The sequence below is a fragment of the Lonchura striata genome, chromosome 6, assembly GCF_050655825.1.
Source record: "Lonchura striata isolate lonStrDom1 chromosome 6, ASM5065582v1, whole genome shotgun sequence".
Lineage (NCBI taxonomy): Eukaryota > Metazoa > Chordata > Aves > Passeriformes > Estrildidae > Lonchura > Lonchura striata.
Window position 1 is genome coordinate 22,190,168 of NC_140708.1, and position 17,377 is coordinate 22,207,544.

A 17,377-nucleotide genomic window follows, 5' to 3' on the forward strand; every position below is an offset into this window, starting at 1 on the left:
ACCAGCTAAGAATTTGCCCTCACCTCATGCTGCTCCTTTACACAACACTGCTGCTATTGTATATTCCTCTACTTGTCTGCATCTTCCTTTGCTGCCTAGGACAGATTGGCAGGATTGAATGTGTCTCCCTTTCCTACTTGGACACTATGTATTTCACTTCAGTGGTGAAATGTGCTTTGAAGAGTCAGTGAATGGCTCTGGAAGGCCCCTTTTGCATCCTGCACTAACAAATAAAGCTCCTTGTGCCTTCAAAGTAAGATTGATAACTCCTCTGACATTTAATATTCAATATTCTGAATATTGAGAAGTGTGGGTTTCCCTTGAGATACTAATCTTTCTGCTTCTCTCCCCCTTTATCTCCAGAGAGCCTTCTGGAAGTCTGAGGGGGTAGAGAAGGGGGGAAGACATAAAAAAGACTTGGGGTGGAGAAAAGGAGAAAAATGACACAGAGGAGCGTTTTCCTTTTTTGACTTCATCAGCAGTGTCTCTCATTTCAGAGCCTGGCAAATGGAATTGTGCTGCTCATCCACGATGAATGATCCTGTTTCCTTACCCACCCCCGCCTCAGCAGGGTCATTGAAATAGGCTTCAAAACGAAAATAAAAATGTTCCTGTTTTTATGGACACTGGAATCTGTGATCTGTTTCACTTGAGAACTTTGGAGAGGTCAGAGTGGGGAGGAGATGAGAGAGGGAGAAATACAAGGAGCTCAACAGTCAGAAGCATACTTTTTGTTTTTAATTTGCCATGAGTAGGCAGTCCAGGTATTTGTCTATCCAGGTGCTCAGGGGTTGCTTAAAGAATGAGAAACTTAAAAAAAATAGATTGCAATTCTCCCATCCCTAGTCCTTCTTATTACTTGAGGTTGTGAAAGGAAAAAGTAGTGTGGCACCTGGAGCAATTGTAGATACCCATAAACAGAGTTCTGGACATATCTTTTCTAGGTGGAATTCGTCCTAGCTTGGTTCAGTCTAAAAATGTTGGCCCAGACTCTCTGATCAGCTTGTTAGATGCTGAATGGAAGACCTTAGACATGGCTTAATCATATTGTTTCTGTTCTTATTATGCCTGGAAAGGAAATAGTCTGCAGTTCCTGCTGCAGCATGTTAATGTCTAACTGATGTCACTCTTTGTGACCTGTGTGTCTCACCAAATCCTCTTCAGCCAGAACACAGATGAAAAAGCTTTGTGTTACCTTCTCCGTCTCATCTGCTTCCTTGGCCAGTCAGATGAGGTGGTCTAAATTCCAGCCAGTCAAGCTGGAACAGGTGGACAGGTGTTAATTTTTTTTTATTTCCCAAAGGAAATGTGTGTGTAGCAATGAAATTTTGGTCTGGCTGCAGTACTATTTTGGTCCATGTTCTGCCAGTGGATTCACAGGATGTTGGTAAAGGGACCCTGTGCCATCAGAGTCTGTGATGGGCTTGGCTCCAACTTGCTGCCTGTCCTCCATTATCCCCTGAAGCCCTACACAGGTGCACATGCTGGCAGTCCAGAGGGCAAACCTGTGAGCAGAGAAACAGGCAGCAATGGCAGTGACAGCCTGGGGCAAGAAGTGCTCTGTTGGCAGCTCAGCTTTCCTGGTAAGAGTTTCCAGTGCCTCAGCTGAAAAGCTGTGTGGTGCAGAGTGTCTCACATACGCTGCTGAGAGGTGTTCTACAGATGTGGTATAACTGGCTTGCCTTGCAGTAGCTTGGGGGTGGCCTATTCCCTGTAGTATAAAAGAAATACGTTGTCCAATGAAATGGAGTGGATTGCAGCCTCCTGTGTAAGAAAAAACTCTCTCTGCAGGCTATAGCCCAGGGCAGACATTCTTTGCTCACTCACAGTAATTCACCATCTCTCAAGGGACCCATTGAGCTTATTTAACAAAGGTCAGCTAAATTTTCTAGTATCCTGCTGTGAAAGCAGGATTAGCAGAAATCTTATTTATCCTTGGTATCCAGCTACTTGACTGTTTCACTTCAAACTGCCACACTGCTACAGTCTGAAATTGGTGTGGTTGTGGTGGATAGAATCTTAAAGCACCCACTGCTGACTTGCAAGCAGTCGCAGCTGTACCAGGAGGGTTTGATTTCCTTCCTCACTTTCCCTGCTCTGATTTTCCATGGCTGAGACTCCCTAGGTTTTGAGTCACTCAGGCTTTTCATCAGTTTTGCAATTATAGATCATTTGGGCCAATTCTGGCCTTAAAGAGGACTTGCTTTCAGATTCACTAGAAGCATTTGTGCCTCACTGTGTGTGCTTTCTCCTTGAGGGATGTTCCATGAACTGAGTTTGTCTATTCTGTTTTCTTTGCTGCTCTTCATGGCCTGGTGGCCCCATCTCAGCTGGGGTTTGTGGTGGTGGGTGCTGTGTAAAGCATGATGGGAGGCAAAAGGTGTTCTGGAGTAAAATGACACGCCTGCCAGGTTTGCAAGCAGGGTTCTGGTTTTCTCAAGTGGGGGCTTGTTACAGCCTCTTCCTGCTCACTCCTATGAGGTGTCTAATTTGCCTCTCCCTTTCTCTTTCTTTTGAGTTGTTGCATCAGTGTGTCCCACTTCTGGGATTCCCCTTGTTGCACCAGCAGACAGAATGTGTTTCTAGCTTGTGGTGTGTAACATCCAACCCTTGTCCTTCCTGGCCCAGATTTCACCATTGCCCGTGAGCAATTGCTGGAGCACCCAGCCAGCCTGCAGCACCACACACCACCTGCCTCAGCAGCCAGGTTATGGTAGCTTCTCTGGGTAGCTGAGGGCAAGTAAACACCAAAGCTGTGGAGATTTTGCAACTTCCCTGATCACTTCCAAAGTTAGATGTCAGTCTTCTCTTCAACTCTGGGACCAATTCCTGCTTTAAATAGACACTGATGATGTTTCTACCAGACAGGAAGGAATAAAGATTTTATTCCGCCTTTGTCGGGAGTTAAAGGTAAATCAATCTGTGTGTCTTGGACTCATGGACCCAGTGTCATCTAGGCCACAAAATACTGTGTGAGTTCTGAGCCAGATGTGCCTTGTCTTTTAAAGGAAAAGGCTTCATGGTGGACAGCACCCTGCTGGTGATATTGCTCTGTATCATGTCCTGCTGGTACATCACATGTGGTGCCTGGGCTAAATGTAAAATCCTGACTTGCTGTGACTTTCGGTAATCAAGCATATTCTGTGTGGTTTTGCTCTTGTCACCCATTTTATTTTTCCTTCAGTGCTCTCCCTTCCTCCCTCTATACAGGTGACTTGTATCACATAAAGTCTTATTTTCAAGCTGGACTCTTCCAAGGGTGTGTATTTTCTGAAAGTGCAGGTTATATGACAATGTGATAGTCTGGTTCTGTCATGGTGGAAGTTAGTCCTGTGTAATATATATTGTTTCTTGGTCTTTGGCCCATCTGAGCAATGGCTTCTTCCTATCATCTCACAAACCTCCTTCAAAGGATCACCTGTTCTGAAAATCTATCCCTCAGTGGGTGAGGGAGATGAGGAAAAATGCAGCTCTGAAGATACAACACAGATTTCACTATCTATAACTTTCACTGATCTAATGTTTGGAAGGGAGGGTGGGTGATGTCTGAAAAGCTAGGCATCATGTGTGTACTTGCCTCTCCCTAGACACTCAGCCAGGATGACTTTTTCTTAGTGAAGGACATCAGAACTCCAGGATGGGCAGAAACTTTCAGAGTCCAGTCTCCTTAGTGACAGTGTCAGTCTGTGAGTCAGATGTGCAGCTCAGAAATCTTGGTCCATATGTCTTGACTTCTCACAGACCCCCAATACTCTGTGAAGCCTACTTGCATCAAACTTGAAGCCACAGTGGAGAGAGAAGGAAGGATCAAAGACAGAGCCACTCATCTCGTGGGTAAAAACACACTGATGGTTCCAGGCGACACTTAACTCTGCAAAATAAAATGAATGAAAGCATCTCCTCACTCCCAGAGAAGGTGACCTAAAAAATGTAAATATTATGTGGATATAAATAATTGCCAGCCTCATCTTCTCTACTCATGTCCCTTACATGTCCCAAGCCTCCTGCCAGTGTGGACAACCAGGACGGGGAACCAGCATGCTGCAGGTGCTGCGGGGACTTTAAAGTTAGAGGTTTAATCTACTCATGTCTATGTAGCCTTTCCTCTGGGAGGATTTAGTCTCTTTCAAGGCTCAAGTTGGGATGCCTCCTGCAGCCCATGGACTGTCTCCATCTGTCCAGCAGCAGATAAAGGAAAGGAGACACACAGTGCAAGGAAAGACAGGCAGCCACAGGAAAAACAAACTGAGAATACAAGGCAGATGAAATTATCTTCTTTTTTTTTTTCCCCCCTTTTTTATTCTTCCTGTGCTCTGCCTGTTCCTGTCAGAGCTGCTGAAAATTGTTACCGACAGATCGAGTGTCTTCCAGTTTCTGTGTCAGGGAGTTTTGCCGATTCTATGAACCATGCAAAAGAGGGGTCAGGCAAGAGAAGGAGAGAGCAAGAGAATGACCAATTCAGCAGAGCTCTGGCTTTATCACTGATCTGGTCAGGTTCACTGGGTTTTAACTCCATGAGCCAGTCAGGCTTAGAAACTCACACCTTTGTTATCACCTTTCAAGAGGAGGGAGCAGGGCGATGTGAATTCTCTGGGGTCATCAAGAAAGGCAGGCCAGAGATCATCTCCAGTAGCAGAAGCTGCCTTGCCCTCACCCTCCACAGCATGCCAGACACTTGGATGCTCTCTGTCAAGATTTATCACTATTTATTACTTCACAGATCAGAGTGGGGACAAAGGCAGGTTGGAGGAGGCTTTGGATCCTGCTTGGCCCAACTGTCGTAGCTTAGGGCAGGGAGGACCATGAATGAATCAAAACTTAGCACAAGGGATGATTGCTGTTTGGGTACAGGTCAGAACAGAGCTCTCAGATCATGGGTCTGCTTTTGGTTCTGTGTTCTCATGGTAGAAATAGAGGCTGTATCTGTACAGGTCTAAAAGCACAGACTGCCTCCTGACTGTCCCTCTAAATGCCTTGTGTGTGGGCTGCATATAGCTTGTCTGGGTCTGCTTGGCCATGGGCTCCTGTGCCTGGTGCTCTTGGGTACCCTATGCTCAAAAAGATGTGATGCAGACTATGAACTTTCAAAGAGTGAACTCAGAGTCTTGTACCTGACTTATGAACATATCCAAGGATTTTATTGCTCATCATTGCTCTACCTGCATGTGAAGATTATGCTGGACCTGACAGCATTGTCAGTCATGTTACAGGTGGCAACTGAAAGGTGAATGACAGTCACTGGGAGGATCAGGCTAAACAGACATGCCAGATTGGTGTAAGAAACTGGGAAAATATCATTGGAAACTTTGCCAAATCCTTTTCTGGGGACAAAAGTCAGGAACAGGAAGCTTTACAGCAGTGAGATGTTTTGGCATTTTTTTCTGCTAGAAGCTGGAACTTGGTAGCTATGACAAATGGAGTGTCTTGTAGGGAATGTATTACTGCAATGGAAAGTCACTTTTCTGGAAGCTTAGGACTGACTGAGCTCGAGTGGAGGTTTTGGAGGTATTTACTTAGTTGTAATAAAGTCTCTGCTGGTCTGGATTAGTTCATTAAATCTGGGTGTCTGGCTTCCTCTCACTGCTAAATTTTGCTCTGACATGTTACTGGTAACATTGGTGTTGGATGTGCAGGTCCTGAAAAGAGACCTCTGTCTGCAGAAGCAGGCTCTGTATTGTCACAGCTGCCTGCAGAGTGGAGGTACAGAAACTGAAATAGCATTGTTCAGTGGAAGACAGCAGCTGTAAATCAATGGGCCTTTCAGATTCTGTTCTTTTCCTGGTTGACAGGGACTACTAAGCTATTTTGGTGCCTCTTTTTCCCTTTCCAGAAAGGGTCTGCAGTGACTCCCCTGCTCCAGAAAGACCACAAGAGATGTTCTCCTGCTGCAGCCAAGTTGGGCTACCAACTCAGGAAAGATGTCCACAAGGGGACCTCCAAAGCATGTGCCAAAGGCCTGGGATACCCCCAGCACTGCAGTGCTCTGCATAACTATTTAGCTGCCCGAGCAGGCAGGCAGAACAAGCAGCCAGTGCCAGTTCTGGGGACAGTGAGGTTAGGGAATGATGTGCACATTTTCTTGGTGGCTTTGGCAAGAACAGTGCTGAATGTGGAGATTCCAGAGGACGTGTACAAATAGCAGTGGGGCTGGTGCTCCTCTGCAGGCCAGCGGGAACTGGCTTTCCTGCTGATCACTGGCCTGTGCTATTCCATCACCTTGCAGAGAGTGCAAGATGTTGGCTTGGTGTAAGTCAGTAAAACAAACCCCATGTTGCTTCAGTAAGAGGTTCCTGGAATTTGGGGAGTAGAGGGAGACTGAGACTAATGTCAGCTGACGTTGCTTCCACCACCCACAGAAGGCACAGAGGGGTGTTGGGCATCTCTGGGAGTGTGCTGGAGCTGTATGGGCTGCTGCTGCTTCCTATGGGGGTATAGAGGCCTGGGCATGTGATAGGCTTTGTACAAAGAACTTGCCCAAAGAACTAACAGTCTGAAGTGGCATGGGATTGCTGAGACAGGTGTCATTGAATGAGTAGAAGAATAGTGAGTTTATGGCTCCTGGGCTCTAAATAGTTAATTGACAAAACTGAGAAATTAGAGATCACCTCCAGCAAAGGGTATCTCTGGGTCTCTCAGCTCCCTCCCTAAGGCAGCACAATATCTGTGGAGGATATAAAGGGAGTGATGGTGGTGGTGCTCATAAAAGGTTCAAATGGATCTGAGTTGCACTGCAGAGGGAAAGTGATAATCTGATAGCTGGTGCTTTCACTTTTCCTGAGTAACTTTGGTTTATGGCTTCTGACATGGTGGCAACAAGACAGGAATACACTGGGTGCTGGTAGATAGGGATTTCTGGAAATGTTATTCCTGAGGCAGGTTACAGTTTTAGCTCAGGATGGGATGCTGTTGCTGTAGTTACTGTACAGCTGAATAGCAGCTGGGATCCTGTACTGCAGAGTTCTTGAGCAGAAAAGTGGAGGAAAAAGATACAGCAGAGTGGGTGTGATTTGGTCCAGGTCAGTAATAGAGTTTGGAAACAGTCCCAGACCTCCTGACTCTAAGCTCCTCATATTTCTTCAGGTTCATCTCCCTTGGTGATTAGCCACTCAGCTGTGGCTGGTGAGAGTATCCTGGACCAGGATCCCCACTAAGGAACTGTAGCTCTGAGTGTTCTTAGGCTGTGTCATCTAAATAGCAGATAACTGCATTATGTGTGAGAGGGGTGGCCTAAAATATCAGCAAGAAGTATAATAGTGATGGGCTGTCTGCCCATTTGAACCTTTTTTCTCCAGTTTTGTTTCTTTTGCCTTCAAATTCCTTAAACCACTGCAGAAGTTAATATTTCTTGCTAAGGTTTTTTTAAGAAGTCTTTGTCTTGTCTCTGGTGTTGCCTTGGCTGGACATTGAGAGAGAAGACCTGTGTTCACTAGTTGGAAGGGAAAGAAGCAAGTATTTGAGTAGGTTGTTAAATCCTCAGGGGATTTGTGACCCAGACTTAGAGAAAATTCAGGCAGTTTGTTCCCCTTCCTATAATGATGTCACCCTTGCTGTATACTGTTTTCTGATGGCTTCTGTGATGCACTGCTGATTCTCAACTGTACTGCAGAGTTTCAGAGGTGTCCAACATTCTGGCTACAGAATATGTAGAAACTGAGGAGCCAGCTCTTGAATTTGGGTAGTTGTGAGCAGCAGCAAAGGTAATTAAATACGCAGAGTCCTTTAATATTGGTGCTTGTTTCAGAGAAACTTACATTGTATCTTCCAGTGTTTTCTTCACCATGAGAAGAGTACAAAATGAAACTGAGATTTTAGTTTATTCCCTTGTCTGCAATGCTCTTGATGACTGCATGTGAGATGTGGTAACTTTGCAGGGCAAAAGAGACTGTGTCAGCAAACATCCCAAACCAGATAAACCTTAAGCACTTGAGATTCAGTGCAGAACACAGAGATGCCAGCTCAATTCCATTGTGATCAGCTTTGTGTTTCATGTGCTTTCTTCTCATGTGCTAATGCTCTGTTTTCACAGGGCTGCTCAAAAAATTTCAGCTGGATTTTATTTTAGAAATGCAGGCTTTGGATTTCAGGAGATACTGGTGAGTAATACAGGAATGAAGGAGACAAGCAGCCTTTGGTGGGAGTCACCCAAGTATAGGCACTGCAGATGACTCTCAAGGGTGGTGTCTTTGAGTGTGAGATCATGAGCAACAGTGACATTATACGTAGGTGCATCTGGATGGCCTGGAGCACCTACAGTCTGAACCATCTCTTAAGGGTCTGGAAGAAGTGTGTGCAGAGCAGTCATGAAGAGGAGAAGGAGAGACCTATGATCTGTACTTACAAGCTGGGGGAACTTCTATTAAATGAGCATTACAATTAGCAGAGGGGGTGTTTGTCCGGAAAAGTGTGTGTGAGAGGAGCGGGGGAGTCAGGGAGGGGAGAGAGCTGGCGGTGATGGGAAGGAAGGGAGGGTGCCCTGACCTCTCCTCATAGCCCTGACTGTGTCCCCATCTGAAGGTCTGGCATATCCACTCTCACTACTTAATGATAGTGACATTACCCATCCGCCCAGCATCGCGGGGCTTTTGTCTTCATTCAGGCAGAAATGAAGTTCTCCTGGGCGCACTTATCAATCACTGCAAAGCTCCAGCTGTTCCGGAGCCTTTGGATCGACTTCAACAGCCGTGCTTACAAATTGTCTCTGAATAGCACCGAGCTGAGACCCCCTTTTTTGTCATTGTCTTCCGACAAATGTTTTTTTTCGGCAGCCTTTCGCAGACGTTGCCGGCTGCCTTCTGCCGCGGTGATTGAAAACAGGCCTGTTTTGCATTCTCCTGTCGGAGTCCTGGGTTCAGGGAGCTGTCCCTGAGTGCCACTCCAGCGAGTGCTGTGCCAAAGACAATTACATGCATAGTTTTGCTGATTGCATTAAAATCATTAGAATGAAAGATTCTGAAATCGTACATTAAGGGGGGAAATTAGAAAAAGCTTCAGAGACAGACAGCAACGTCCCCAAAGTGAGGGCAATACAATTAGCTCAAATTGTGTTACATACACACAGACTAGGAGTAGCTCCTGTAACAAATGACCTTATTATTGCTGCTCCCTTTCTCCCTCCATTCCTTTTTCTCTCCTTCACTCTCTTCTCATTCCATTTTCCTTTTTCTCTGTTCTGAAACTTCTTTGGCCAGCACCACTATTCTTCTTAATCTTCCATTCACTTTTCTCTTTCTTTTGTCTTGAGGAGTGCCTGGGAAAAGATAGTCATGGGATCCCAGGAAGGTAATATTTGGCTTTCAGAGCTGCTTTGCAGGCCATTTAAGAGGAAGCGAGCAAGTACAAAATCCAGAAGTTAATTTTCAGCTGAGCAAGAAACTTTGCTCTCCTGGGGAACAAGGAAGTACATGACCCCAAAAGCTTTGTATGTGCACCAGCCATCAAGAAGATCAAAGAATTCAGCTGTCTAGCTATACTCCGTATCCAGTGCCAAGAAGGAGACTAGTAACTATGCCTGAGGTGGGAAATGTTCCTGCATACCACAAGTACCAGCGTGGCAGGAGGTGCAGAAAGGTTAATTCTTGAGGGGAGCGTGATACTTATCCAGTATGAATTCTGAGTTGTTGAAAAAAAAAAAAAAAATCCCATTATGCCAGGGCTTATGGGCCATCACTGTTAAGATCCTGTAAATATGCTAACAGAGAGAAGATGGCCACCTCAGATTGCCTTACCTGTGTCAGTCAGTGATAGAAATCCATCCTCCTCAGTTGGTAGTCAGTGTCTTAACTGAAAAAGCAGTTATGTGTCACTCTGCACTGTGATACTGTACAGCTTCTCTGCTGGGACTTGTAGTTATGGTACAGGCTGTTTCCAGTGTACCAGCTTGCAGCAACCTCTGTCAGCTATGCCTGTGGATCAGCTTACCCTGCTTTGCTGATGGTACTTTCACTCACACATGATCTGTGTCCTGCTGAAACATTACTCATCTTTGCATCCACTTGCTGCTTCCAAAGAGCCTGGACATATTATGCAGGTTCTGTTGAAATGCACATTAAGGCACAAAGCACAATGCCATAACCTGTGGCAGCAGCACCACCGGTCCAGGCTTTGCCTTCTGCTTCACTGTTTTCACTGCTCAGTGGTATCCTGTATGGCTGTATTCAGCTGGCCTAAATTCTGTCACATTTCTGTGCCAGGCTCCTATCAACTGGCTTTGGGTCTTCAGAGGAGCTGATGTCAGTAGGCACCTCTGCACTAAGGGATTTGACGGCATCTATGCAATCTCCTGGGTTTTTATTGTCATCGGGGTGTATTTTCCTGCTAACCCTGGGTACACCTGACTTGGGCTCCAGTTCTGCTTTCTGGGATGTAGGGTATTGTCTTTCTTTTCAGTTTAATCTAGCCCAGGATCTTGTTCCTGACAAGAACTGCTGGGGCAGATTTCGGGGAAAAGGGTAACAAAGGGGAAAGCAGCCCTAATACTACCCTGGTGTACTTAGATGTTTGGAACAATCTGTGTCTCAGGGATATTTGAACCCAAGGTGATGTCTTTGTATTAGTAATATATTAATAATAGTCATTCAAAGCACTGCACTTTGACAAGACACAGTATAAATATAATGTAAGAAGATGTGCCTATTTCTCTTAAAAGCCTGCAAACTTAAATGTGATGAAGATGGAAATAGGTTGTCTACTCATGCAAAAGTTTATGGGGAGGAGGAAGCAGAGCAGGTTGGTGACATGGTGGGTCAGGGACCACATTAAGTATAAAAAACAATGGTAAGGGGAAAAGGAAGATAAGAGTGGGAAAAGATGGAAGCAGAAGATGTATCAGCAGAGTGAAATTGGGGGAAGATTTAAGTTGCTTTACAAATGTGAATCAGAAGTGTGGGTGGACTATGCAGGACAAGTGGAGGAGTCCAGGAGGTGAGGAGGGGATGTTAAAAATAGAGTGGATTTGTTATGGTAGGGCAGCCAAAACTGGAGATCAGTGTGACAAAGGTGGAAAAAACAGGCAGCAAAGGAAATGAAGCTAAAAAAACCTGTTACAGACAGAGGAAATGAAGTGCTGAGTTTAATGGCTTTAAGGAAGAGAGGGGTGTATATTGTAGACAAGGAGAATTGGGTATTGGCAAGACAGGCAGAGATACAGGCTTGAGCAGTAAGAAGAGAGTAAAGTGAGGGAAGGGAGACAGATGAGGGTGAGGAGAGGAGAGGAGTCTGGCTTCCAAAGTCTAAAAGCAATATGAAGATGCTAAGTAGAGGAACAAAGTGAGCTGTAGCCCAAATCTGACCTTAAAAACAGGGAAATAAGATGCTAGAAAAGTGCAGGTCTTCAAGGATATATCAGCAGTTGTGACTACTCAGCAGAACAAACCTGACTGGAAACAGCTGTCCCTTATGGGAATTTTTTCAGCTTTTTTTCAGCTTAACTCACAGGAAGAACAACCAAGAGTCCATGGGATTTGTCTCAGTTACCCCTACTTCCTTTGAAGCACCATCTTTCTTACCTCCTTTTGTGGCCAGTTTTTCACTTTCTTCTTAGCAACTGTTAGGCTGTAAAGAATGTTGTCAAACTTTGGCATTACAAATGTCGGCAGACCCCTCTTCCTATTGGAGGTGAAGACTAACCTCGGCTTTTTCAGAGCATGGTAGGAGACATTCATTCACACCAGACTCTCCTTTCTGGTTGGAGAGTTGTGTGCAGTCTATTTGTATATGCCATGTCTAAAAATGGGCAAGTTGTATTCAGCCTCCGAGGAGAAGCAGCAGGAAAATCAGGTTGTAAGGTATTTAAGACTCAGCTACTTTCTTCCAAGACAAATTAATATTCAGCAAATGATGCAAAGCAAAACTTAAAACAGTGCCATCAGAAAATGCTCTTTGACTCTTCTTCACTGTCTGGCCTATGTCTTGTCTGTACTCTTATCATAATGTGCCCTCCAAATTCTGAGGTCCTATCTTGCTCTCATCTAGTGCAGACAGACTTTTCTGAGAAAATATGTACCTTTTTATCTCATATTTGGACATTGTAAGATACCTTCTTTCCAGAAACATGAGAGAAGATCTGAAAAGATCACTCTCCTAGGGCAAAGTTAGTCTGCCTTCACACCTGTCTATTCTGCTAGAAATCCCACTTTTGATATGGCTTGTGAAGGTGGCTGACTCCTTGTTTGCTTAGAAATGAGGTGCAAGTATGGAAGGGCATGGACTGGAGTGCACTGGGGCCAACAAGGGCCTGACTTGATCAACTTCAAGAGGCTTTGGATCAGGCCTTCAGTGACTGTTTGCATGAGGGCTGGTGTGAGTAGGCTGGGAAGGGATGTGGTCTATGGCAGGATCACTGTAGAGAAAGGATGGTGCTTTACTGGGGGTGGAAAATGGAATTGTCACCGTGGAATGAATGAATTGTACAGTTTCTCTTTTGTAACCCAGGGAATAATTAAGATAGATGGGTAGATGAATTAGCTGTCCTGCAAGGTCAAAAGTGGATTGCCTTATTACTCTATTATTTCACTGTTGTGGAACTATCACCACTAACGCCTTTTTCATGATATTTTGTACATCGCACGAAAAAAAAATAAAAAAGGGGAAAAAAGAAAAAAGGGGGGGAGATACAAATTGATCGTTTGCCGGTGAAATCAGTCTTCGTCATCGCCAGCAGTGCTTGGATTAATGGGATTGAAGGCTGCTGGAGGTTCAGCCAGAGAGACGGGCGGAAAAACAAGAGAAATTGGTTTGCACCCCTGGGAATGGAATTGATGTGACTTGCACAGAGCTGCTGCAGCAGTGGTGGCTGCTATGCTGTGATGCTGTTTTTTAAAAAAACACAGAAGGGAGATGGGCGAACAAAATAAATCCCTAGCTGGAATACTGGGTCATTACAAACATGGATGATCATCTTCTAGCATGTTTGGGAGATCCAGAAGAGTTTGTTTGCTGGAAGCCTCTAGGAAACAATAGAGGACAGTCTTTGAAAAACACAGCTGCTTCCTGGTGGCCTTCTGCTATTTCTGTGGGGCTTTAAATATGAGGTTTGGGACAAGCACTGGAAGCTGGACATTATTCACATTATTGGCAAATAATCTCAAATCTACGCAGCTGGCCACAGAGATCTTCCAAATGGGTAAAGGCCATTACATGGACATAGTAGATGTAGAGGACCCAATGATATACATGGTTGTAGAATGACAGAAATTATGGAACCAGGGACATGTTGGTTTAGGTCATTGTATCATTGGCCTGACACTCAGAAATGAGACAGAAAGAAATATGGTGGAGAGGAAAACTTGTTTTGAGTCTTCCCATTTCCAGTGCCAAGGGTTGACACAGACACACTTGTTTGCTTCTGATATTTTTTGCTTGAAGGTGAGATAGCTAATTTGTTCACAAGAAGTTCTGCTTATGCTTGGCATTGTGCTTATAATTGGTCACATATTCCTGAAGCACCATGAGCAACAGCAGAAAGAAGCCAAGTCCACGCACAGTAAGTTTCAAGGGTCCTCTCTGAGGACAGGCACTCTCTCTGTGTTTGCCCAGTGCTAGCAGGTGATGGTCCAGGGTAGATGCAGCACAAAATTCTGAAGTGCTGAAGTTCATGCTATGCTTGACTGCTTTTAAGCAGCAGCATGCATAGTGTTTATCTGATTAGCTTAAAAGCAGTGCTATTAAAAATGGCTTTGCAAATGTTGGATCTGAGGAAGATGGAATCAACACAAGATTTTTTTCTTGTGAGCTAGAGATCTGGCAGATTGCTTCCTCAGAAATATTTTCCTTTTATGCTATTGCCTTTTGGTCAACACTGATGCTAGTTTTGAGGAAATCTATCTTTGAGATTGAAAGAGGGAAGTCCAGATTATTTCTGAAACATTTTGCGTGTGGTTTAATATTGAAGATACCAAACTCACAGCTGTGTTCCACTCATGGAGAGTCAAACCAAGACTGGATGTGATTTTCCAATTCATGACTGACTCTGAGAGCATTTCCCATAAATAAGACTATTTACAATGTAATAGCGTGGAGGGCAAATGTCCTCTTTGCTTTACCTCGCCTTGGTTCCTGGGCTACACTCTTGATTATGTAAGATGATGTTTTAAAATTGGCTATGAACTCAAGGCCATTTATATGTTGGATTTATATGTCTTTTACTTTTGGAGAGCTCTCTTCTACTGATGTTAATTTTTTTTTCCCCAGGCTTGTAGATCCAGAATAATGCAAAAATAGAATGATGATTTCTAATGTATAATATAGCTGTGAACTGTTTTATTCTCAAAGACACATTAATTCTGAAGTCTAAAGAAGACAATTTTTATCTCAGATAATTAACAGGTGATGTCTGGACAGGTGGAAAGCCTGACATTCCCATCCAAGATGTCACTTGACAAAGGAAGTATTTAAAAGAAAATTCATAATGTGGGGTATGCATGACAAAAGTTCTCTCAACATCTTTTACTCTGTTTTCTTCTGTGCTTAATGCACAGATAAAAAAGACTAGAGAGGAACTGGGAAACTCCCTTTCCATCACTGTGAACAGTACAGAAGAAAGACCTTGATGCAAAACATTACGGTGTTTGCATCAGGCAACTGTCTCTGAAGATAGTCAGGGTGAGCTGAGCCTATTTACTAGTGGGGAGAACAGCTGCTGCACAGGGCCACTGCTGGTTCTGCTCTCAGATCTGCACTGTGGATCTTGCCTTCTGCTTTCCTGATGAGAGGTCTTTGCATGTCTGAGGGGGCAGGTCTGTCTCTCAGAGTTTTCTGAACTGTGAGCTTCTATGCTGGGTAAAAAAAATTCGTTAACCCTATGTGCTTTAGATGAGCTTCTTATTTTTGCCAGTAGGATTTTCCAGAGCATCTATTACTCTTGGGTTACTCTAGAAAACTACCATTTATTTTCCTGCATTACACAAGACAAAGCATTAAAGGATTTCTGAGCTGTGACTGTAGCTTGTAGTAGTAACTATGATTAACTCAAAAGTGAAACCAGTGAGGAAGATCTGCTCCATGATGTGAGGCTGCATCCTGGCTCAGAGACCGTGGTCCTTGTGATCAGAAATAAGGAGACATGTAAATGTGGTGGGTGATCACCTGACCATAGGCTGTATTATGTACCATGCTCCACGGTGGTATGGACTGACACCTGCCTGGAAGGAGCAGCCAGCAGGAAAGGCTCAGCTCCAGCAAGTCCGTGGGACTGCGACGTGACTTGGGGAAGCCACCACTGTGAGCTTCTACTGCACCATTTACTACAGATACCTGCAGGGTGGGTTGGCCAGTTCTGGAGAATTCCCCCCTGTCAACATCCCTACCTCTGCTTTACTTTGGATGATGAAAGAAGACAGTTGATTTAGCTCCCAAATGAGGAAATGACGTGTTGGTATCACAGGGATCTCCACGGGCCTTTCAGCTGCAATTATGAACACCAGAGGAAGGGTTTTGAGACAGCTCTGTGGGTGTTTCACACTCAGTTCCACATATGTAGCAAAATAAAGGAGTAATTCCCATTGCTGGTTTTACAGCTCTGCTGTATGATTACTTCTTTTGCCTCTTACCATTGACTCTGACTGTCATCATTGGTAAATTGTGTTTTGGCTGAAAACTAAATTTTTAACCAAAAACAATGATGCAGGGAAATTCAAGATTTCCCTAACATTTAGAAGCAAAATAAGCTTTCATTTTCCCCACTACATTGATTATTTTGAAATTTAAATGCAACTCTAAAGAGTAATAGAAACAAAAATCTAATACTGTATCACAAGAACTAGCTTGGAGTGAAACTATGCATTCTGGCTACTGTGAAACACTTTCTTTTTTTCATTTTGCCGAGACAAAACTTGTCAGACTGATCCATTTTCCTTTTTCTCCCCATTTTGAAGATACTATTTTTTGGATAAGTGTGTGGTTTTACAGTTGAATCTTATGGGGGGAGACAGCCAGTATCAGTAAGAATCTGAGTGAATCTAATTAGGTGTTTCTTTACATTCCTGTCCTCAGAGCTGATAGAAGTTCAGTGTTGGACATTCATAGCTTTAAAAACTGTTCCTATGAGGAATAAAGCTTTTCTTTGAAGTTGAGGCTTTCATTATGTCAGCTGAATGTGATCAGGTATGCTTGACCGACCTCTGGTGAAAATCAGTGTATCGATACCACGATTTTTCTTCTTTAACACAAGGCCCAAGTTCTCATCCTTTCATGTGCCCTTCCTCCTACAGCACTTGCACACCCTACTGCATGTCTGAATTTGACCCATTGGGGATGGTAGCTGTTGTTATAATTTTTATGGTTCTGCTTAACCATGGGTATTAAGTAAGTTAAAACTGCAGAAGTAGAAGAAAGTGAACAGAAAAGGTACTGAAAATATAGTTCTGAACTCACAGCTGCACCTTTAAAAGCTGAAGAAGGCACTTTGCTAGGTTGCAGACTCTGGTTATCATCTATGGGAAATTAAAGGTATTATATTTACCATTGTGGGGAGCTCCCATATTTTTCCACTAATGCAACAGAAGCATATTGAAAATGACCAATACTGAAGTGAAGTTCAGACAAACAATATTCCCTGCTTCACAGCAAGAACTGTATGCAAAGGACCTTTGAGAGAAATGAGAGTCATTGATGTATTTCTGTTTTGACAGAAATTCAAGGCAGACTATGTGATGAACAGACTCTTATTTGGTGATGTAGCAACAAAGCAGTATTAAAAATGTGGAATTTTTGTCACTGGAGGGAAAGCTCCAGATTCTTAGCTTGGGGGGCAAGGAGGTGAGATTTCAGCTCAACAGGGCTTTGGGAGGAAAATGTGAAGACATCAACTTAGATAAGGTAAGAATGTGGCCCAGAAGGGACAATTGGTCCTACACAGAAGCAAAGTTTAACCTGCATAAGTCCCATTTGTAGGGAAGCATATATGTTGTGTTTGGATGAATGTGTGTACATTTCACCCTTTGAAAGGAGGTTGTCAGTTTAATGACTGGGTTTACCTAATATCTCTATGACACTGGCAGTTCACTATAGACTGCTGCTTGTGATCTGATGGAAGAATCTGGGTGGACTCTGTCCATGCTCTGAAACAATTATTTTGCTGTCCTGGTTACACAGTCCTGGGAAATAGCCACGTAGGTTTGTGCATATTATACCCACTGCATACAATAACTAAAATCTGCCAATGTAACAGGAACATGCAGAGCCACTGGCAGCGTCAGTGAAGAGCAATGAGTCCCACTGATTTCTACCAGCAAAGACTTTGGTCCTATGAGAGAAGGTTAAACGGATTTTGCAATTTCAGGTGGAGAAGGAACTAATTTTGTAATGCAGGACTCTGGAAGTGGAGTGACCGGGAGTGAGCACATGGCTCAAGTTGGGATCTGCCAAGCAGCATACAAAGTGC

General features: G+C 44.0%; 1 long non-coding RNA gene across 3 annotated transcripts in view; it reads left to right on the forward strand.

Annotated features, from left to right (window-relative positions):
• LOC146767048 (uncharacterized) overlaps nt 1-15,536 on the forward strand; it is a 34,567-nt gene extending 19,031 nt beyond the window's left edge. For all 3 annotated transcript variants that reach the window (XR_014956129.1, XR_014956127.1, XR_014956128.1), the window contains one exon: nt 498-15,536. This is a non-coding gene — a long non-coding RNA (uncharacterized LOC146767048). The remainder of the gene's footprint in view (nt 1-497) is intronic.
• Nucleotides 15,537-17,377: the final 1,841 nt, after the last annotated feature.